The 23,428-nt window shown below is 49.5% G+C and overlaps 1 long non-coding RNA gene and 1 pseudogene across 1 annotated transcript in view; one reads left to right on the forward strand and one right to left on the reverse strand.

The window, feature by feature from the left end:
- Nucleotides 1-244: 244 nt before the first annotated feature.
- LOC131277442 (U6 spliceosomal RNA) lies at nucleotides 245-336 on the reverse strand (annotated as a pseudogene).
- A 16,527-nt stretch (nucleotides 337-16,863) lies between these two features.
- Nucleotides 16,864-23,428, forward strand: part of LOC131277441 (uncharacterized) — an 87,732-nt gene continuing 81,167 nt past the window's right edge. The window contains exons 1-2 of the long non-coding RNA XR_009184616.2: nucleotides 16,864-17,907; nucleotides 22,052-22,138. This is a non-coding gene — a long non-coding RNA (uncharacterized lncRNA). The remainder of the gene's footprint in view (nucleotides 17,908-22,051; nucleotides 22,139-23,428) is intronic.

Raw genomic sequence — 23,428 nt, forward strand, 5'->3', positions numbered from 1 at the left:
CTTTTATTTCTTTTTCTTGCCTGAGTGCTCGAGCAAGTACTTTGAGCACAATGTTAAATAAGAGCGGTGACAGTGGGCATCCTTGTCTTATTCCAGATCACAGAGGGAAAGCCTTTAGCCTTTCCCATTGAGTATGGTGTTAGCTGTGGGTTCTTCATATATGCCCTTTATCGTCTTGAGGAAGTTTCCTTGTAATCCTATCTTTTGAAGTGTTCTTATCAAGACAGGATGCTGGACTTTGTAAAAAAATATGGAAGACTTCATGAATTTGTGTATCATCCTTGCACAGGGACCACACTTATCATTCCAATTTTAGTAGGTGTGCTGCTGAAGCAATGCTGAGTCTCATTTTAGGCTTTCACTCATTCATATATTCATTTATTCATTCAATCATTCAGTGCCAGGCCCTGTGCCCCATACTAGCTACCCCAAGATGGAAACACAGGCTCCCCAGTCCTTTTACAGGGAGGCAGTGTGTTCATACATTATGCACAACAAGACAATGGCCAAACAGGAGGAAACAGGAGGAAACTGAGGCTCAGAGATGTAGTGAGTGCCCTGTCAGGACCTTTACCTGCCCCAGCCTCTGACTCCTGGTCTGTTGCTCTTTCTTCTATACCAGCACTGACCAGTGGGTTCTGCTGCTCAAGTTCATTGGTGTTCAGAGAGAAAAATGACTTCACATCAAAGTGGTTTGGAGAGGGAAGCGGATGTGGCTCAAGCAGTTGGGCCCCCACCACCACATGGGAGTTCCTGGGCTTAGTTCCAGGGTCTCCTAAAGATGACAAGCAAGACAGCAAGCTGACACGACAGGGTGGCAGAGTGAGCTGACATGATGAGATGATGCAACAATGACAAAATGAGAGAGACAACAGGGAAACTCAACAAGAGACAGCAAGCAGGAAGAGGAGGGAGCTCAAGCAATTGGGCACCTTCCTCCTACATGGGAGTTCCTGGGTTCGGTTCCCAGTGCCTCCTAAAAAGAAGATGAGCAGACAAAGAAAGCATATTATGAGCAGGGACCACAAACAAGGTGGGCAGAAATAAATAAATCTTAAAAAAAAAAGGTTTGGAGAGGAGGGGAAAACAGGTGTAGCTCAGCCTGCTTCCCATGTACAAGGTTATGGGTTTAATCCCTGGTACCTCCTAAAAAAATAAAAAGGTTTGGAGAACACTGGGTGAAACAAAACATAAAAGATGTTTTCCATTGCAGGACTTCTCAGAGCCTTTAATATAGTTTGGTGGGGATGCAGTGCGTAAGATGTCATGGATCCTTCTCCAGCAGACTCTTCCAGGGCTGCATTCTGGGGAAACACTGACTCAAAACTTCCCTTAGTGTCCCATTAGTTCTCTTTCCCACAGGCAACTACTTGTCTCATCCACACAAAGGCTTGCTCTGGGCTAAATTCTGTTGAAGACCTTTTCTCTTCCATGTGAGACTTGAACAGAAGGGGCGGGAGGAGATCGACCAAGCACAGCTCTTCCTGTTCCAAATCTCAGCTTCATCTCACAACTGCCAAGCAAAGGCTGGGACCTGGACACAGCAAGGGAGCCCTCAGAAGGAAAGCTCTGCAGAGAGGCCCGCTCCTATCCCAGCCTCACCAAGCCTGGCCCAAGGCCTGAGTCGAGGCTGGGCCAGAGGGACATTTTTAAAACAAAAATCTGCCCATGAAGCTCCTGCTTAAAGCCCTCCATGGCTCCCCATACCAAAGGAGAGGGTCCAAAGCCTCAGTCTGGCCCCTGCGCCCCTCTCAGCCTCACACCCCCCACTTCCTGCTGTCTGCTCTGGCAGTTCCCAGTACACCAGGCTCCTTTCTGTTCCCTCAGTTCTATGCACTCAGGCCCCGTGCCTAAGCGTCTTTCCCTTCTTCCTCTGGATACTTTTATTCCTCCTTAGAGGTTCAGCCAAGAAGCTTCCCTTTGGGAATTCTCCCTACAGCCCCAGGCTGACCTCTCCCCACACTCAAGGAAATGATCTTTTCTGTGTCTGTCTCCCCAGCTGGACTGTAACTCCCTGCTCTATCCAGTCGGCCTTGAGCCCCGAGAAGACCATCCCCCCTGTCGGTATTCACAATAGGATCTCAGGACTGTTCTGGATTCTAGAGGACACAGAGTCCCCAGGGACTGGCTGTGTGACCTTGGGTAAGTTCCTGAACCTCTCTCTGCCTCTCTGCCTCGTCTGTAGAACAGGGTTACCCTGAGTTGAGAGATAGGAAACTCAGAACAATGTCCAGCACATTCTAAGAAATATGCTTCATGCCCTGACAGTGGCCTCAGGGCCAGGCTCCTGGGACCTCCGGGAGACCAGGTCCCAGTCCAGCTCTGACATTGCCTGACTGGCTTTGGGCAAGAGGCTGGTCCTGCCTCAGTGTTCTCAACTGTAGAATGAGTCTGTTGGATGGTAGATCCCTAACGGGCTCTCTTGGCTCTAGTAAGAACTGACTCAGAAACTCTATTAGAAAGGTTCCTATGGGCTCCCTGAAGCCTGGAACCTGGGATACTGACCCCCAGATACCCACCCTTTCTCCCCTCTTCATCTCTTAATGGTGACCCTCCAGTACTGAAGAGTTAGAGTTGGAGGAATTCTTCAAGATTGGCCTCATGCCTCTCCTCCTTAGCACAGGCTGTTCCCTCAGGAGGAAATGCTTTTCCCTCCACCTCTCTCTACCACTTGACTATGCAATCTCCAGATTGGCTCAGGCCTTCTCTTCTAGATGAAACCTTCTCCAAAGCCTCCCACCCACGGCCTAGCAGAGTTAGCTCTGACGTGGCACTTGTCACACTGTTCTGTGCCCATCACACCAGGTTCCCAGACAAGCAGGGCCTTATTCATTTCTCTATTTCTGGTGTCTAACCTGACCCCATGCCCATGTGGGGTCGGCACATGTGTGTCGGCATGAAGGCATGCTCCAGCCACACACCCGCAGTTTCCAGATTCGGGGACCAAGCTCCCAGAATAGATTGATTTGCTCACGGCCACTCGAGGCCTCTAGTGGGGAAGGCGATGACTCCGGTTCAGCCACTTGCTGGGGACTCCAGGGCTCTGAGCCTCAGTTACTTTCTTTTTTGGTTATTGTTTAAACATTTTTTATTGTGGTAACATATATAACAGATAATTTAGCATTTTATCTACTCTTGTGTGTACAATTTAGCGGCATTAATTACATTTACATTTGTCCTACCATCACCACCATCCATTTCCAGAACTTTTCCATCATCTCCGAGTCCTGCCCCATGTAGCCATAATGCCCCACTTCCCTCTCCACAGCCCCTAGGAACCTTTACTCTACTTTGTCTATGGATTTGCATATTCTAGTTATTTCATTTAAATGGAATCATATGCTACCTCTCCTTTTGTGTCTAGCCCATTTTACTCAAAAAAGCTCATCCATGTTATAGCATGCCTCAGAACTTTATTCCTTTTAATGGCTGAATAATATTCCATTGTGTGGATATACCACATTTTGTTTATTCATCTGTTGATAGACACTTGAGTTGCTTTCACCTGTTGCCTCTTGTGAATAGTGCCGCGATGAACATTGGGGTAGAAATATCTGTTTGAGTCCTCGGTTTCAATTATTTTGAGTTTATACCTACGAATGGGACTGCTAGGTCATATAATTCTTAGACACCTTTCTGAGGAACTGCCAGTTACTTTCCTCAGTGGTGAGGCTCAATTTCTCAATCTGTGAACATGAGAAAATGGGAGTGGTTGTAGCTCAGTGGTTGAGCATCTCCTTTACACATGTATGAGGTCCTGGGTTCAATCCCTGGTACCACCTAAAAAAAAACATTATGGGGAGTGGGTGTAGCTCAGTGGTTGAGCCCCTGCTTCACATGGATAAAGTCCTCTGTTCAATCCCCTGTAACACCTAAAAAAAGAATATTTTGGGGAGTGGTTTTTGCTCAGTGGTTGAGTGCCTGCTTCCCAAATATGAGGTTCCAGGTTCAATCCCCATTACTGGGGAGGCCTGCGGTTCAAACCCCGGGCCTCCTTGACCCGTGTGGAGCTGGTCCATGCACAGTGCTGATGCATGCAAGGAGTGCCCTGCCACGCAGGGGTGTCCCCTGCATAGGGGAGCCCCATGTGCAAGGAGTGCCCCCCGTAAGGAGAGCCGCCCAGCGCAAAAGAAAGTGCAGCCTGCCCAGGAATGGTGCCACACACATGGAGAGCTGACACAGCAAGATGACGCAACAAAAAGAAACACAGATTCCTGTGCTGCTGACAACAACAGAAGCGGACAAAGAAGAAGATGCAGCAAATAGTCACAGAGAGCAGGCAACCAGGGTGGGGGAGGGGGAGGGAAGAGAAAGAAAGAAAGAAATCTTTTAAAAAAAAAGAGGGAGGGAAAATGCTGGAGCTGCTCTCACCACCACTGCTCCCTTGGGCTGGGGCTGCTGCTCTCAGGCGGGGGTCAGGCCTGGTGTCTCGGTTTGGGCTCTGTCATCCAAACGCAGTGAGCCCTGCCCAACCCTGTCTGGGGTAATGAGTTCCGTAAGTTTTCTTTGCTGGGTACTGTGGTTCCTGTTTCCTAGGAACCCACAGAAATAAACAGAACACTCAGATATCCAGAGTTCTCCACCTCAGCGTGTTCAAGGACGACCAGAGTCGCCGCCACCACTCAGGGCCTTAAAGACCCTGGAGGGCCTGGACGCACCCCATGTCCACACCGTGTCCAGTGGGGCCAATCGGGACTCACAGACGCCCGGAGCTGAAGGGCTCCCCAGAGCCTGCACGGCCGGGAAGTTACCCAGGGCCAGCGTGGGGCAGGGTGGGATGTGTGGGCACCAAGAAGCTTTTGCAGGGAAACGGACTTCGGCCCAGTGGTTAGGGCGTCCGTCTACCATATGGGAGGTCCGCGGTTCAAACCCCGGGCCTCCTTGACCCGTGTGGAGCTGGCCATGCGCAGTGCTGATGCGCACAAGGAGTGCCGTGCCACACAAGGGTGTCCCCCGCGTGGGGGAGCCCCACGCGCAAGGAGTGCGCCCGTGAGGAAAGCCACCCAGCGTGAAAAAGAAAAGAGCAGCCTGCCCAAGGAATGGCGCCGCCCACACTTCCCGTGCCGCTGACGATGACAGAAGGGGACAAAGAAACAAGACGCAGCAAATAGACACCAAGAACAGACAACCAGGGGAGGGGGGGGAAATTAAATAAATAAATAAATCTTTAAAAAAAAAAAAAGAAGCTTTTGCACATCGGTGTTCTGCAGGTTGGGATAGCACATGAGATTTTCCTTTAATAAGGGGAGAGGTTCTTTTGCTAAAATCAAAATTAAAATGCCAGTGAAAGCGTGAAAAGCACTGATGTTCACATTCAAATCTTCCTCACTTTACAAAGGAAAGCTCTGAGGCCCTGAGAGGAGGAGAGGGTGGGCAGAGGCACCCCCAGGATGGGGGTAGACCACCAGGTGTGGGGGTCTCCCCATGCTGTGCCATGACACCCACTTGCCCAGGATGCCCTCAGCCCTGACCACATCCCACCAGGCCCTGACTGGGCTCCCGAGTGACGTCCTCCAGCTTGGACGAGAGGGCCCGGCATGGGTTCTGGGACCTGGGGAGTGGCCTGTGCTCTCCAGGCCCTTTTCCTGCTCTCTGGATGTGGCTGCCTTCTGCGTGGAGGAGCTGGGGAGCAGGGGCCCGGCGGGCCTTGTCTGCAGAAGGGGTGGTCCGAGGGGCTGGCTGGCTGCCCGGGGTGGCAGCTCTGCTCAGGCCGCAGGGGCAGGCTGCCTGGGCGCCCGCCGTGGCTGGTCCGTCAGTGCCACTGAGCAGTGTCTCCGCCTCACTCCCCTGAGACCCTGCTCCTGGGGACCAGAGATGAGCCAGCTAGGTGCCTCCAGGAGTCTCTGTCAGTGGGAAGACGGTGTCAGATGGAGACTCACATGAGCGCCGCACTCTTCAGGGAAGAAGGGGGTTGTGAACGTGATGGGGCAGGTGGGCCTCCAGGAGGAGGGGGTGATACATCATTGGGACATAAGAGGACAGAGTAAGCCAGGCAGGGGTTGGGGGAAGAATGGTGCAAGGAGAGGGACCACTGAGGCAGCTGTGACATTCCACGAGGTGATGCGTATAAGACTCCTGGCATGGCACAGGCCACGAGGGGCTCCAAAAATGACAGTGGTTCTTTTTATTTTTAAGATTTATTATTTATTTCTTTACTCCACAACCTCCCACCCCCTGGGTTGTTTGCACTTTCTGTGTCTATTTGTTGTGTGTTCATCTTCTTTTTGGAGGCACTGGAACTGAACCTGGGACCTCCCATGTGGGAGGGAGGCACCTAATTGCTTGAGCTACCTCAGTGCCTGCTTCGTTGTGTCTCTCACTTATTTTCCTCCTTGCATCACTTCACTGCACCAGCCTGTCCTGTCAGCTCGCTCTCTTGCTCAATTTCTTTGGGAGGTGAAGGAACTGAACCCTGGCCCTCCCGTGTGGTAGGCAGGAGCCCAGGTGCTTGCTTGAGCCACATCTGCTTCCTGATAATGGTTCTTGTGATTACACGTGGAGTATGATGGAATCTTACTTAAAAGTCATTAAGGTCTTTTAGGCCAGTTTTCCAACGAGGCCTACTTTGCTTCCCTGGGCACATGGAGCAGGGTCTGGGGACTCTGGTTGTCACAGAGGGGATGGTGGGGCCTGCTACTGGCCTCTAGTGGGTAGAGGTCAGGGATGCTCCTAATATGCTACAATGCTCAGGAGAGCCCGCAGCAAGCTATCACCCAGCCACTCGTGCACCAGGGCTCACAGCAGAGTATGCACAGCGCCAAATGCATCCATCGACAGGTGAGTGGACAAAGAAATGTGGCACAGGCACACAATGGGATATTAGGCAGCCATAAAGAGGGTGATGTCCTGACACCTGTGACAACATGGATGAGCCTTGGAGACGTCATGTTGAGTGAAATAAGCCAGACACAGAGGGACAAATATTGTATGGTCCCACTTATGTGAAATATCTAGAATAAGCAAATATATAGAAACAGAGAGCAGGGGAATTGGGGTTATTATTCAATGGTGCAGAGTTGCTGGTTGCAGGATGAAAAAGTTTTGGTAAGGGATGGCGGTGATGGTAGCACACCGAATGTAATCAATGCACTGAATAGTATGCTCAAAATGTTAAAATGACCAATTTTATATTATATATATGTTATCACAATTTTTAAAAAACAAAGAATTATCTGCTCCAAGGTCAACAGTATCAAGACTGAGGAGTCCTGCTCTAGGTGAACCTCTACCACAGAATTTGCTCCACTCTGAACTGCTTCAGCCAACTAGTAGTCTGGCCTGCACTTGATCACCTCCAGCAGCAGGGAGCTCACTACCCCTCAGGTGGCCTTCTCCATCTGTACCCAGTTCAATGTATTTGGAATGCTTCTTTCACAATGAGCTGAAATCTCTTCTCTGTTCCTATAACTCCCCAGCACTTGTCCTGCTTCTGCCTTGGGACTACCTAAAACTCGCCTAACTCCTCTTCCACATGAGAGGCCTTAAGCTACCTGAGGACGTGCTTGTGACTCTCCCCCGCTGCAGGCTGCGCACCCTCCAGGGGCCCGGAAGTTGGAGTTGGGTGGTGGTGTGGCCTCCTGCCTTGGGTCGGGGCTGCTGTGTGAAAAGCACCAGGGTCCTGTCACCCCAGCTCAGCGTCAGGGGCCCAGGCCCAGAGGCACCTGACATCCCCTGTGTGGGGTGCTCTCAGTCACACCACTGCTTTGACCTCAGCTTTGTCTCCTGTCAGATGGGGGTAAAGACAGACGCGAAGATGCTTTTAAAGGCGAAAATGCTGCACCAAAGAGCATGGGGGAACCAGCACCAGTCAGTAGAGGGAGGAGCAGACAAAGAAGATGTGGCATAGACATACAATAGAATAGTAGCCTGCCATGAAAAGGAATGCAGTTCTGATTCACAGAACAGGATGAAGAACCTGGCAGACATTATGCTGAGTGAAATAGGCCAGACACACAAGGACAAGTATCGTGTGACTTCACTTATAAGAAATGAGCAAATTCCTAGAAACAGAAAGCCTATCAGGGGTTACCAGGGACTGGGAAGGGGGAATGGGGAGTGATTGTTGAATGGGCGCAGAGATTCCACTTGGGGAAATGGGTAAGTGCTGGTGACGGATGCTGGGGATGAGAACACAGTGTTGAGAGGGTAATTAAAGCCACAGGAAAGTGGTAAAAATGGGAATTTTGTGATGCGTATATTTCACTGCAATAAAAATGTGAAAAACAACAGTAGAGGGATTGACCTCATCATGCCCACATTCGCCCTTCCCTCAGATCTGCTTTGCCACCAAGGGTTTCCACATTGAAGCAATTCTGCACTGATCCTCATTGTCACCTATGACACATTGTCTTCCAATTTGCTGGGAATAGAAAGAGAGAGCAGCAAGCCCGATGCCCATTTTACAGGGGAGCAAACTGAGGCTCCGAGCCCACAGTTAAATCACCACAAGGCCAGAAGCTGAACCCGGATCGTCTGGCTCCAAATTCAGGATGCATAAATGCCAGGGCCTCAGCGACCCAGGGAGGTAGCGGCAGGAAGGGGAGGAAAGTGGCTGTGCTGGGAAGTCCGAGGGCCATGGGGGGCCAGATGCCCACAGTTCAGCTGACTTGAAGCTGACTGGTGGGTGGGCGAGGGCACATGGAGCAGGGCAACGGGGCCCACGCCCGGGCACCTCCTTCTCTCACCTGCCTGCTCTTTTGATCGGTGGCTGGTGGGTGCAAAGCTGGTGGGGTGGCCCCTCTCGATGCCACCTTCTCTTCTTCCTTGGAATCTGCCCAGGGAAAGTCACCTGGGTTCCTGTTTCAATTTCTCTCAGGCGCCGATGTTTCCTGGGGTGGTGGGATGTGGCCTGTGGGTACCTAGTGTCTGAGAGGCCTCGTTCCTGCCGTGGGCACCCCGGTACTTGCTCCCTGTCGCTTGTTTGTCCTCATCGCTCAATATCAGCCTCATTTTAGTGGCTGAGTCAGAGAATTGCAGCCTCTGAGATGGAAGGCTTTGCTGTTGCTGTTGAAACCAAGGCCCACATTGGGGAACAGAGGAGGGGTAGTGCCAGACCGGAAGGGGTAGGAGCGCCCATCCCTCCAAAGTTCCCTCTCAGCCTCCCGCCAGCTCCCACCCAGCCCCTCACCCCTCAGCACATTCCCTGAGTGTGCCTTTGCCCTCTCTGTGACATCTTTTTCTGCCCCTCACTTTTCTGCCTGATTCATTCTTCAACACTTGGCCCAGTATCACCTGCTCCAGGAAGCCTTCCAGGATTGCCTCTCCATTTGACCCCACTCCCTAAGCTGAGAGATGCACCCCTCTCTTCCTAAATTACTAGACCAGTGTGGCCTCTGGTGGAAAACTTGTTATTTTCACACCAGGACTCAGGCACTTGTCCTCAGCCAGCCCTAATCCCCAGGCCACCTCTCCCCCCCGCCTATGCTTGCTGGTGCTGTGGCCCTCATCACTCTCCTGGGGCATATCTGCTTCTTGTCCCACCCTGACTTGTGAGCTCCTTAAAGCCTGAGCCTTTTTTTAAATTTTTATTTTATTTTTTAATTATCTCTTTAAAAACTTAATAGATCACACAAAATGTTACATTAAAAAACACAAGAGGTTCCCATATACCCCACTCCCCACCCCCACCCCCATCATTTTTCTAATTGTATTTTTTGAGGATACATAGATCACAAAAAATGTTACATTAAAATATATGAGTTTCCCATATACCCCCACCCCCCCACCCCACTCCTCCCATATCTACAACCTCTTTCATCATTGTGGCACATTCATTTAATTTGGTGAATACAATTTGGAGCACTGCTGCACCACATAGATAATAGTTTACATTGTAGTTGACACTTTCCCCCAGTCCACTCAGGGGGTTATGGCAGGAAATATAATGTCCAGAATCTGTCCCTGCAATATTATTTAGGGCAACTCCAAGTCCTGAAAATGCCCCCACATCACATCTCTTCCTCCCTCTCCCTGCCCTCAGCAACTACCGTGGCCACTGTCTCCGCATCAATGCTATAATTTCTTCCATTACTAATCACAATAGTTCCATAGTAGAATATCAGTGAGTCCACTCTAATGAGGAATATTTTAATGAGGAATATTTTATTCCTCCATCCTGTGGACCCTGTGCTGGCCATGTTCACTCCACCTCCATATTGAGAGGGGGCTTAGATTCCACATGGATGGTAGATGCAATTCTCCTGCTTGCAGTTGTAGGCACTCTCGGTTCCCTGGTGTGGTGGTTGACCATTTTTACCTCCATTTTAGCTGACCTCGATAAGTCCAACAAACCAGAGAGTAGGAGTTGCAACTCTGCTGAGGCTCAGGGCCCAGGTGTCACATGGCCAGTCCAGAGGTTCAAGTCTCATGAGTATACACCAACCCTAGCACCAACCACAGGTTCAGTAAAAGTAACAGAAGAGGCATGTGTAGAAAGTTCACATCTGAGTCCAACTCCATAACATTCAGGAACACAAATTCCAAAGTAGGGTCGACTGACACGGCGCTGAACTCCAGAGCCATCTGCCATGACCATAGAACCTGTGGGTCTCCATAGCCCTTGGGCAAACCAGTACCTGGGGTTGCATCTACTTTGGCTGTCTCTAGTGTCCTGCTGAAGTGTGCATAAGTGCCACCCCTCTGATGACCTCCTGACTCTTTTTTGAAGACCCGTATTTATATAAACTCATTTGTCTTTGTAAAGGCTGAATCTTAAAACTTTTAATTTCTTAACAGCCTTATTGAGCTAAAATTCACCTACCATACAATTCTTCCATTTAAAGTTTACAATTTAACAGTTTTCATATATTTATCACAGATTCAGAACATGTTCATCACCTCAGAAAGAAACTCTGTGCCCATTAGCTATCACCCCCTTACTCTCCCAACTTCCCCTAGTCCCTGGCAGTCACAAATCTACTTTTTGTGTCTGTAGATTTCCCTATTCTGGATTTTCATAACAATGGAATCATACAATATTTGCCCTTTTGTGTCTGATTCCTTTCACCTGATATAATGTTTTCCACCCACGTCATGGCATGTATCAGTTCTTCATTCCTTTTTATGGTCAAATAATATTCCATCATATGCCTATATCACGTTTTGTTTATCCGTCATCAGTTGATGTACATTTGTGTTGTTTCTACCTCTTGACTATTGTGACTGAGGCTGCTAGGAGCATTTGTTTTGTATGGACAAATAGTCTCATTTCTCTTGGGTAGATACTGAGGAGTGAATTGCTGGCGTGTGTGGTAACTCTGTGCTGAATTGTTTGAGGAACCACCAAACTGTCTTCCAAAGCAGCTGCACCACTTCACATTCCCACCAGCAGTGCATCAGGCTTCCAGGTTCTCCCCTTCCTTGCCAATGCTCATCATCAGTCTTCATTGTAGTCATCCTAGTGGGTGGCATGTGGCGAGCCTTAAACTTTCCGTTTACTGGAAAGTGAAACCTGGTGGGGGGAGCTCGAGCCCCGAGGCAGACACAGGGCTGAAAGCCACGTTCTTCCAGCCCTGCTCGGGGGACTTGGGCAAGGTTTTATCACACTGCTCAGCCCCATCGCTCTCTCCTGTGGCATGCAGTAAGGGTAGGTGGTTTAAGAAAAACAAAAGCAACAAGAAATAAAAACAAGAAAGAGTAGGTGGTTGACAAGTGTCCAACTGGTGAATGGATAAACAAAATGTCGTATATACATACAATGGAATACTATGCTGCTATAAGAAGAAATGAAATTGGGACACATGTGATAACATGGGGGAATCTTGAAGACATTATGCTGAGTGAAATAAGCCAGACACAAAAGGACAAATATCATGTGGTCTTGCTAATATGAACTAAATACCAAGAGTAAATGCATGGAGTTAAAACCTAGAGTATAGGTTATTAGGAGATAAAAGGAGGGCTGAGAAGGTGTACTGATGCTTAATATATGTAGAAGTTTTAATTAACTTGACTGTAAAAGTGTGGAAATGGATAGAGTTGATGGTAACACATTATAGTGAGTAGAACTAATAACACAGCTGGTTTGTAAATGGGGTTGTGGCTGAAAAGGGTAACTGGGGATGTAAATGTCAATTGAAAGAAAGCTAGAGAATAATCTAGGGACTGAATAATATACTGAACACAGAGGTGGATAATAGTGGTTAATAGTACAAATATAAGAATGTCCTTCTATGAACTAGAACAAATGTACACCACTATTGCAAGATGGTGGGAATGTGGAGAAGCAGTGGGAAAATACAATTAATGTAACCTATAGACTATAGTTAACAGCAATTCTGTAATATTCTTGCATCAATGTCAAAGATGTACTGAGTTAACAATAGGGGGGTAGGGAAAAATATGCCAAGTGTATGCCATAGACCATAGTTGGAGGTGATAGTCTGATGTTATCTCATAATCTGTAACAAATATTCCACAGCAATGTAGTGTGTTGGTGGAGGGGTCTTGTATGGGAATTCCGCACATGTGTATGATTGCTTTGTAAGTGTACAACTTCTCTAATGAAACTATAGTTTTTTAAAAAAAGAAGAGGTGGTTGAAATAATGGAGGAGAAAAGGCCCTAAAGGACATATGAAAATATTGGAATATAGACTGGAAGTTTTATATTGATGCTAAAGTTCTTGAACTTGATAAATCTGGACTTAAAGTGGTTACATAATCCTGCTCCTAGGAAAGGTACATAGGAGTGTTATGTGTTCAGGAAACACGATGTAACAACCTCTCAAATATTTAGAAAATAAACAGATATTTGGACTGATGATAGATAGCTAAATAGACCAATAAAGTGAATGAAACAAAATGTTAAAATTGTGGCTCTGGATATGGGGTGGGGGGAAGGGGCAAATTGAAGTTCTTTGGGTTGGTTTTGTATTATTTTTGCAACTGTCTTGTTAGTTTGAAATTATGTGAAAATAAAAAGTTTAAGGAAGAAAAAAAAGAGTGAGTGGTTTTGAGAGGTGGTGAACATGCAGTTCTTAGCACAGACGCTGGCATTCAGAGGGTGCTCATAAGCGCAGCTAAAACCAGAGCTCCCACGATGACCGCAGGCTCCACAGCCCGCGCAGGGCCCGGGATCGAGGGGGCGGGGGTGCTGTGCCCATGGGGGATGCGCCCGGGCCTGGCTCAGGAGGCAGGGGAGGGGGCCCCTGGCCAGAGCCCCTTCTAGGGGGCTCTTGTCTACTTTTTGAGACTCAGCCTATGGCGCCTCCTCCTGCTGGTTTGAATTAGAAGGCGGCTTGTGCCTTCTGGAACACCCAGGGAGAAAAATCATTGTTGGAGGTCAGACTTCTTGCTGGCAGAGCCCCTGCCCTGGCCTGGCGTGTCAGAGCACAACGGCCTTGGGTCTCCCTCCGCCCGCCTCCTCCCCTCCCCCGGCTGTCCCCTGGGCCTGGTGAACCCTGGATGGAGCCGAGACAAGGAGCCTCTGGCTGTCTGAGCTCAGCGGGGCGGTGCAGTGGTGGACCCAGGTCTGATTCAACTCCCAGCTGGCAGAGGACCGGGTGCCTGGCGCAGCGCAGAGGTGGTACCCTCTGGAGAAGGGGGTGGGGAGGCACGGGGAAGGAAGGGGCCAGCAGGAAGGTGGCAACAGGTTGGTGGGGCACTAGATTTGGACAAGGAAGGGTGGGGTTACTGCTTTTTTTTTTTTTTTTTTGAGCTACTGGGGTCAGGAATTGACCTCATACCTCGAATGTGGGAAGCCGGCGCTCAGCCACTGAGCTACACCAGCTCCCCTGAGTTGATTTTGTTTTTGTTTTTAGGAGGTACCTGAGATTGAACTCAGGACCTGGTACATGGGAGGCAGGCGCTCAACTGGTCAAGCCGCATCCGCTCGCCTGCTTTCATTTTACAGATGAGGAAGCCCAGGCTTGAGCACTGCCAGGAATGAGTGGTCTGGGGACGGGAAGCCCAGGTGGGCTTGCTCCCCACGCTGCTGACGGGAGCGCGAGCGCTTCAGGAGCCGGCAGGCGCGCGCCCACGGGAGAGGTTTAAATACATTGCCGTCGCTGGTTTCCTCGCCAGGCCTTGCCCTTCCCCACCTCCCTAACCGGGTAGCAGGGGAGGGGCTTGGCTGGGCCACCAGCAGTCAGGGCCTGGTGACCTCCTCGAGGCCGGCGGGCGCGTGCCCGAGGGCCCCTCAGAGGCGCGGCGGGTGTCAGGCCCGGGGCGCCCTGGTGAGGCCCGCCCGCCCCTTCCTCTTCCCTTTCCCCGCTGTGCGCGGCTTCTAAGCGCCTTCTGCCCCGCGAGGACCCCCGGGGGGGCGCTGGGCGCGGCTGGCACCCCCCACAACCAGCTGGCGTTTCCGGGGACCCGCCGTCCCCCCGGCCCTGGGTGGGAACCTCAGCCCCTCACAGCAGTGCGGGGTGGGTGGGCTCGGGGACCCGTGCTGAATGAGGCCGCTCCGTGTTCCCCCGCGGGGACCCGTGCTGAATGAGGCCGCTCCGTGTTCCCCCGCGGGGACCCGTGCTGAATGAGGCCGCTCCGTGTTCCCCCGCGGGTGGTTGGGGGATGAAGCGCGGGCGCGGCCGTGGGCGGGAGCAGGGCTGGCCGCGGGTGCGCTCGGCAGCCCCTTTATTAGCTCCTTTCCCAGCTTGGCGTGGCCCCCTTGGCCGGAATCCCGTCTCTGTTCCTGTGCTCTTTTCAACCCCTGCCCCTCCTGTTAAAAAGAAAGCCGCACCTGTAACAAAACTAAAGCTCCCCCGACTGTGGAGGAGAAAAGACTTAATTAACCATCTTGCAAGAACGCGCGCAGACCTGGATAAAACGATCGACGCCCAAACAGCAAGAATGCTGAGGCTTATACCCCCCACCTAGCACCAGGGCCCTCCCTGGTCCCCACTGACTCGGCCCTTCAGGGGTCCCAGAATCTCCGCGTGGCCTAACTAAGCTCCCGTCCCGCGCCAGTCCCTGCTCCCGCCTCTCCACACGCACAGGCTGGGCCTCGGCGCCGCCTCCACAGCTGGCCACTTTTCCAATTTGGCGCCGTTTTCACTATTGGCCCCGCCCCTTCTCACCATTGGCCCTTCTCACCATTGGCCCCGCCCCCGACACTCACCATTGGCCCTTTCACCATTAGCCCCGCCCCCGACACTCACCATTGGCCCTCTCATTTTGGCGCCATTTTTCAAATTCCCTGCGCGCCAAAGCCGCCGGAAGCCCGTTTCCTCCCTCCTCAGCGCAGAGCGGCTCCAGCTTCCGCTTTGAGGAAATTAAACTTAGCCCTTTCCCAGACTCCCCGAGGTCCATCCTGAACCCCACCTTCTCTCCAGAAGCCTGCCTGGACCTCCCCAGCCACGGGACGTCCCCGTGCAGTCATGTCTCAGGCACTTTGTAATTTTTTTTGCCCCTTCGGGGTGAATTTTTTCTTTTCTTTTCAAGACTGGAAGAAGAGACCCCACAGGATGAGGAGGCTGCCGGGGGTGGTGAGTTACAGATGATGGGGGCTTTCATTTCCCACCGCGCGTGTGTACCCACCTTTCCTGCACGGTGCGTCATTAAATTTAGCTGGAAGAGAATTCCAGGTAAATGCTGCTGTGAAGAGGAGTCTGCTGCAGCAAAGGCGGGAAAATGCTGAAAGCGGGTGGTGGGCCTGGGTGGGGGTATGTTGGAGTTCTCTTGTGTGTAGGGGGGTTGTATTGTTTTTGCCACAGTACGTGAGTTTGAAATTATTTAAAAAGTAAAGTGTTAAAGAAATTATATGCATCCAGTACATTTAAAAAACGGTGTTAGAGTGGAAACAATCTGAAGCGCCTGCTCCCCGCGCTGGCGGCGTCTCTCACGCTGGGCCGCCTGGGCCCCCTGGACCGCATCCCGGGGCTCCCCTCTCCTCCTGCCCCGCGCCCACCACGTCCCTCCGCAGAGCTCCTCACCCCGACCCCGGGCTCACCGCTGCCTGTCGCCGGGGGTCCAGCTGCTGTCCAGGCGCAGCCCGTCCCCGCTCCCGGGGCCCCTGCCCGCAGGACGCCCCTTCTCCGCGGGGCTGCAGGTTCTCGGGGGAGGGAGGACTCAAACCCCGTTCTTGCTCCCCGGGAAGGCGCTTCATCGTCGTCACGAGGCAGCCCCGGCCTTGAGCTCCACCTGCTCAGCGCTTTACCTGGATGTGTCACCTGACACCCCAGCCCCCCAGAGCCAAGGCGCTAAGAAGTGCATCTTGCACGGGGGTGGGGGAGGCTGCCCGGACGAGGAGAGGCACACCTACTGTGTGGCCCAGGAAGGCACACCACCCCCTGCCTCAGTTTCCCCTCTGTACAGGGGCCGGACACCTGCTCCCTCCAGGTGGTTGTAAGGATCGAACAATACCACTGGGCATTTTGTCAGGTGCAAACAGCTGCTGGAATGGCGGGGCAGAACCACTGCTTGATGGAGGAGGGATCCAAGGCCATCTGGGGGCGCGGCAGGGTCATGGGAATTTTAAAAATTCCCTTTTCCACTTGCTCTCTAAGGATAAGAGGGAAGGAAAGACGAGCGCGGTAGCCCCAGGTCCTACCCAGGCCGTGTCCTCTCCTTGGGGTGCTCTCCCACTCTGCCTGCCTCACTCCCACCCACTCTTCAGGCTTCTGCTGCAAGGTCAGCCCTGCGGGTCAGGCTCCCCGGCTCCCAGCCCAGGCCGGTGCCTGAGAGGCTGGCCTCTGACCCTGCACCCATGAAACAATTAACCTTGTAATTAGGGAGCTCGTGCCTGCCTCTCCTGCCAGGCCACAACTTGCTCAGACTGTGGCCTCAGGGCCAGAGCTCGCAGGTGGGTCTCCTTGAAGGCTCCTGACTGACCTCCACATTTCCTGTAGTGCTGATCCCTCACCCAAACTCACCCCGCCTGTGCTGGCAGCCTCTCTGGGTCCAGCTGGGGATGCTAATTGTCCTGAGGTTTTAGCAGCCTCTAGACGCTGGGCTTTAAGCCTGATGGAGTCCATGTCCCAGCAGTGCTGCCTCTTGGCTTGTGATGTTGGAAAAGTTACTTAACTGCTCTGTGCCTTGCTGTGAAAACAGATAATAATAGCTCCTTCCTCACTGGTGCCACTGGTGTGAGGACTACATGAGTTAGAGATGATGATGAGGATGATTGTAATTATTATGGCTGCAGGAATGACTGAAAGGGTTCTTTCTCCTAATTAACATCTTCGTCCTTCCAGCAGTGGCCAAGGTCTCACCTGGGTTGGAAAGGCCTGGGCAGGGAGCCAGGGACTCCATCTACCCTGCTAAGCAGATGACTAACACTGGCAGCAGTCACATTTCCTAATTTGCTGCCTGATTGTGGTGTGGGAGAAGATCAAATCAAGGAATGAAGGTATGCACCTACCATATTCTGGGCCTCTAGGAGAGCCAAGCAGGGAGCAGAACCCCTGTCCTGCAGGAATGCACAGCAAAGTCACAAAGTGTGCAAGTGTCTTGTAAACAAGCATTCTCCTCCAGGAGGTGAGTGTGTGGTGGCCGAGGCATTTCTGTGAGTCGAGCCTCCGTTGACATACTCCTTGGCCCACCTGCTCTGGAGAGGAGATCGGGTGCCTGCCTTCCCCTTCAAAGCATCTGAGTCTTGGTTTCTGAAATGGGATTTTAGCAGGGATTGAAGTATACATTTTTTTGCTTTTATCCCCTCCCCCACTGCCCACCCCCATTTTTTGCTTGTGCTTGCTGTCTGCTCTCTGTTCATCTTTTTAGGAGGCAGTGGGAACTGAACCCAGACATCCCATGTGGGAGGGAGGCACCCAATCACTTGAGCCACCTGCAGTCCCTGCTTATGTCTTTCATTGTGTCTCTCATTTTGTTTCCTTGCTGTTTCTCTTCATTGCATCAACTCCCTGCATCATCTTGTTGCATGAGCTCACCACACCTGGCCCACACATCACATGCATGCTTCACTCATCATCTTAAGGAGGCATCAGGAACTGAATCCAGGACCTCCCATGTGGTAGGTGAGTACTTAGCTGCTTAAGCCACATCCACTTCCAATAACTTCTTCTTAGGGATGCTGCAAAGGTGTTTTGCAAAGGGAATCATTGAAGGTAGTGATTGAATGTGAGCACACCTGCAGGAGGCAATAAAAAGTATTGAAATATATTCAAGCAAAAATTTTTAAAAGGGCACTGTAGCAGTTTGATATGGTTATGAATTCCAAAAATAGATATTGGATTATGTTTGTCATCTGGTCTGTACCTGGGCACGATTAAGTTATGATTAGGGCTTTGACTGGGATATATCATTAGGGCATTAAGTCCCCACTGACCAAGGGGTGGAGACTCACAGATAAAAGGCATAGCAAAGGACAGAGTTGAAGGATTTTTTATGTTGGAGTTTTGATGTTGGAATTTGATGCTGAAGCATTAAGCTGGAGCCCCATAAAGAGGAAAGAGAAGCCAGCCTCAGGAAGAAAGGAACCCTGAGTCCAGGAAGAAGCAAGCCCTGGGAAGAAAGGAAACTTGAACTCAGAGACGCTAGGCCCTGGAAGAAAGGTACCAGGAAGCCTGAACACTTACAGCTGTCGGCAGCTGTCTTGCTCTAACATGTGAAAATAGACTTTGGTGAGGGAAGTAACTTATGCTTTATGGCCTGGTATCTGTAATCTCCTACCCCAAATAAATACCCTTCATAAAAGTCAACCAACTTCTGGTATTTTATGTGAGCACCCCTTTGGCTGACTAACACAGGCTCACAGTTTCCTCTTGTTCTACTTGTGTGTTCCACACTTTCTGGTTGAGCCACCTAACTAATTACACTTCCTGTCTATCCTCCTGGCAACCCTGTCACCCTAGCACCTACAGTAACATTCATCATGCACTAAGGTCTCAGATTCCAGTTGAGTCACACCTGACTTCCACCCAGACCCAAATTTAAATCCCCAACTTGACTCATTCAAAATAAGTGGTGCAGTTCCACAGGAATGCATGGTGTTGCTGAAGGGGTGCTATACGGGAAGTTTGCATGTTATGTATGATTGTTTTGTAAGCTCACAACTTCTCTAAGAAAATACATATTAAAAGTAAGTGGTGCAATAGGGAGGGTGTGTTGGTCACAGCCATTGGATGTGAGGCATAGTGCCTCTTGATTGCTCTTAGCTTACTAACTGGTTCTCAGAAAACTAATACTATCTGGGAGGTTCCATGGCTTGGTGACTTAACGTGTGTTCTACTTTGTGCTGATGCTTGTTGTTTATGTTGGGTTTTGCCAAAACTCCCTAAATTGTGGCTTTTGCAAATCTGAGTTGTCCGTGGGTTTTATAGACAGCTAGCCCTTGTATGTCAAGAGGGGAAACCTTGGTTTCCAGTTTTCCCCAGAATGGGCATGATTAGTCTGAGTCAAATTGGCTAATTTTATCCAAAAGTCATTGACCTAATGGAATTGGTATAGGGACAGGAGGTGGGCAACCCCTGCCCTGGTGCTAGGGCTGCTGGGGCAGGTAGTACATGGGAATTACGAGGCTTTGCCTGAAAGTAACTGGGAGACTATATGGGAACAAACAGTGCGTCTGTATACTGTGCCCCAGAGGCCAAAGGCAGGGGTTCCACTGTGCAATAGGGGCACCTCCTTCACAGGAAGTATAACGTGGCAGCCCACAGGCAGTGGTGTTCCTGGGGCCTGTGGCCCCTTTGTGGCTATTGTTCTCTGCTACTGTCACTCTCTGAACCCTGACTCCATGGATTACTGTGGATCCAGTCCCTGGCAAGGTGGCTAAAGGGTTATGGGCAAGACAAATTCCAAGCCAGGGTGCCAGCTTCTTCCTACAACTACAGAGGTTGTCTCAAAATTAGAAAAAAAACAGTAAAATGCCCATACCATGTACTCAGGCCCTATTAAGCCCTGATGCCTATCATGGGGCAACACCCTATTAGTGAACTGTGCAGGCCAGGGGTTCTTCTGAATGATCTTGCCACCATCCTGCTAGTAGAAACCTACCCCAACATGGATGGGAGACCCTAGAGAAAGGCAATTGCCTATGAGTCTGGTATGTGCAGGGTTCCAAAGAGGACCCCAAATTAAAACCAAAGTTCCAAATTTTAGTTGATTGGAGAGTCAAACCATACTTGGAGATTTTGTTCAGGGTGACAATGAGAAAGGGGCCAATTGACAACTGAGAGTCTTTTGAAGACTCCATACCCCTCTCCTATCAATTTAGGTATTTATGACAGTAAGAAAACGTCCATTTGTCTATGGTGGGTATTACTGCCTAGTCAGATGCCCACTGGCTAACAACCGATGAAGTCCAATTTTACTTAGAAAGATTGGGATGATGCGATGGACAAGCATTTTTGAGCACAGAGACAAGAGACTCAGAATCCATCTCCAACCTGAGGAGGTCTCCTTTGACACTGAATCATGGAAACTTCTTACATGGAGACCCCTGTCCTCCAAAGTACTGGGCTGCTTTATTCAACCTTTTATGGCATGGCCCATCCCATTTACAAGGCCATGGATGGGGATGCATGATTGGCAGGACACTAGGGACCTCATTTCAGAATCACAGATCCTGGCTTAACAGGCCCAGGCAGCCACCTTCAGGGGACCATGTATCTTTTTCATAGACTATGTAGCAATTTGATATTGTTTATGTGTTCCAAAAATAGATATTGGCTTATGTTTGTAACCTGGTCTGTTCCTCCAGGCATGTTAGATTGTATTGAATTGAGAGGTTTCACTTTTACTTGATTAAATAATGATTACGCCTTTGATTGGGTCATGTCAGTAGGACATTGCATCCCTGTACATACAGAGACTTACAGAGAAAAGACATGGCAAAGGACAGAGCTGGGAGTTTTTGAGCTGGAGCCTGGGAAGGAAACACACAGAGAAGCAGATACGGCAGAGGCCCCGGGAAGAGAGATGTGCCATTTGCCTTATAATCTACAGCTGGCCTTGTGGAGAGAGCAAAGCAGCTGACCCGGGAAAGGAGCAAGCCTCAGGAAGAGAGGAGCCCAGGAAGCCTGACCCCTTGCTGGCGTCGGCAGCCATCTCGCTCCAGCATGTGGCAATAGACTTTGGTGAGGGAGGTAGCTTGCCCTTTAAGGCCTGGTAACTGTAAGCTTCTACCCCAAATAAATACCCTTTATGAAAAACAACCAATTTCTGCTATTTTGCATCAGTTCTTTTTTTACTAATAGAGTATATATGTGCATTTTAACCTAATACAACGTATTTGTAGCTATATACAGTCACCTTTATAATTTGTTTTATTCACTCAATGTTATGTTACAAATATTTTCCTCTACTGGTTTACAGTCTTGATAATGACTATTTTGAAGGGTTAAATGGTACTTTATCTTATTTATTTATTTATTCTGTTTTGTTTTGCTTGGGGTACGGGGCCAGGGATTGAACCTGGGAACTTGTCAATGGGAAGCTGGCGCTTAACCACTGAACCACAGTGGCTCCCTGAGTTAATTTGTTTTGTTGATTTGTTTGTTGTTTCCTTCTTTTTTTTATTTTCAGGAGGCACCAGGGATCAAACCTAGGACCTTCCCTAGGGGAAGCAGTTGCTCAACTGCTTGAGCCACATTAGCTCCTGGTACTTCATCTTACTAAAGAATCAAGATTTACTAATTCACTTCCCAGTTGTTTAGCAGTGAAGTAATTTATATTTTTTAGTGTATAGCCCTGTAATACATATCTTTATGTATGTAGTTGCCCCGGCCTGCGGGATGGCAACGGAGACCCGAAACCTGCCGAGAAAGAATGGTGGGGCAAGAGACACAAAGTATGACAGCAAGACAGGGTTCTGATCAAACTGCAACTTTATTAAAGGGGGCAAAGTATATATACCCTTGGGTGGGGGAGGAGCGGGGAGTGAGGTAGTAGAGGCTAAGGATTGGTTGTTGCTGTCGCCCGGGTGGGAGGCAGACCTTAGTTTCATGCCTTGCGCCTGTGCACTATCTTATCGGTCTGGGCAGTGGCGGGAAACAAAAAAGGAGCAGGGAGGGAGAAGAACAAGGAAGTGGGCTCTGCTCTGGTGGCCATGTTGCCTGCATTGCTGAACTCAGTGTATACGCGTATTGACCGCTCCCAACATGTAGTGTTTTCCTTCTTTTGAATTTTTTTAAGGTGTAATGCTTTTTGTTTAAATGACAGGTGAGAAAACTGAATCCAGTGGTATCTGTAAAGAATCCTGATTTAGCCCCAATTATGAGAACTCCACTGTTGCGTCAGACATATCAAGTAAGTGATTTTGATCCTGTGATACTTTTAGTGTCCTAGCCTGTTGTTCAAATGCACTAGTTGGAATCCTGAAAATTTTACTTGAACAATTCATAGAAAACTAATGATGACCTCTACCATTATTATTATTCTGTTGATATTCTAACTGGTGCACAAATTCAAGACAGCCTTAAATTGAGGACAGAATAAGCTGCTGTGCTCTCCTTTCAACATTGGTGGAGTTCTGCCATTTTACTAGCAGGGGGCAATGTGGGTCTACCTGTGGTTCCTGAGCTTGGCTCAGGAGGGCCAATTCCCTGAAAGGGGACTTGCCTGGGAGACTAGGCCCTATGCTCACTGTTAGGGACTCGGCAGCTATGTCCCCTCTAGCCTGGCACAGACCCTGAACAAGTATCTTTGTGTCATTTCAGCAGCTGCTTCCCAGGGATATAGAAACCGTCAACCCCTGGCTTAGTGGAAACTGACCTCATTTTTCCTAGTGTGTATCCTCTGAGACATAGGCAACAACAGGTTATTATTATAAACTAATGAAACCAATGGAAAACTTGAATGTTCCCTTGTACATCTGGCCATATCTAGTCATTGCTGGCCACTGCAGGAGTCCAAAACTGCAACATAGTCTCCATCCTCTATCCAGCAATTGCCAGCTGCTCTAGGAGTCCAAAAGTGCAACATATTCTCCATCCACTCTCCAGCAATTGCCAGCTGCTGCAGGCGTCTGATCCTGCAACCTACTGAGGGACTTAGTTTTCATATACTTGATTTTCATATACTTACTAAATATTTCCAATGCAATGCATAACACATCAAACACACTTACCTTGCTTCTTACTTCTACAACCCCACTGTGATACTGGTAATTACCAGGTATTTTACTTCAGCACAAAAAACTACTTTCTTATTTTATGATCTTCCACTTTAATATGCTGATTAAGGTGGCCTCTGCATCTTTACAAAACACATTCCTTTAGTAGCCTAGCCTACTGTTCAGATGCACTAGTTGGAATCCTGAATATTTTACTTGGACAATTTACAGAAAACAAATTAGTACTTCTACCATTATTATTATTATTTCGTTGATATGATTCTGCAGAAGAGAGGTGAAATGTGAACTGAAAGTGTTTGTTTAATTTTTGCTTATTTAGTCATAAATTATTGGAAGAGGGAAGAAAGAGAAGACAGAATTTAAGCTGTAATCTGTAAGTGCAGTCAGATGAGATTTTTGCATTAAATTATATGAATGCCAGAGCTATAAATACCAAGTTGTGATTTTCTATGGCCAGGTAAAAG

This window comes from Dasypus novemcinctus (genome assembly GCF_030445035.2).
Source record: "Dasypus novemcinctus isolate mDasNov1 chromosome 21 unlocalized genomic scaffold, mDasNov1.1.hap2 SUPER_21_unloc_1, whole genome shotgun sequence".
NCBI lineage: Eukaryota > Metazoa > Chordata > Mammalia > Cingulata > Dasypodidae > Dasypus > Dasypus novemcinctus.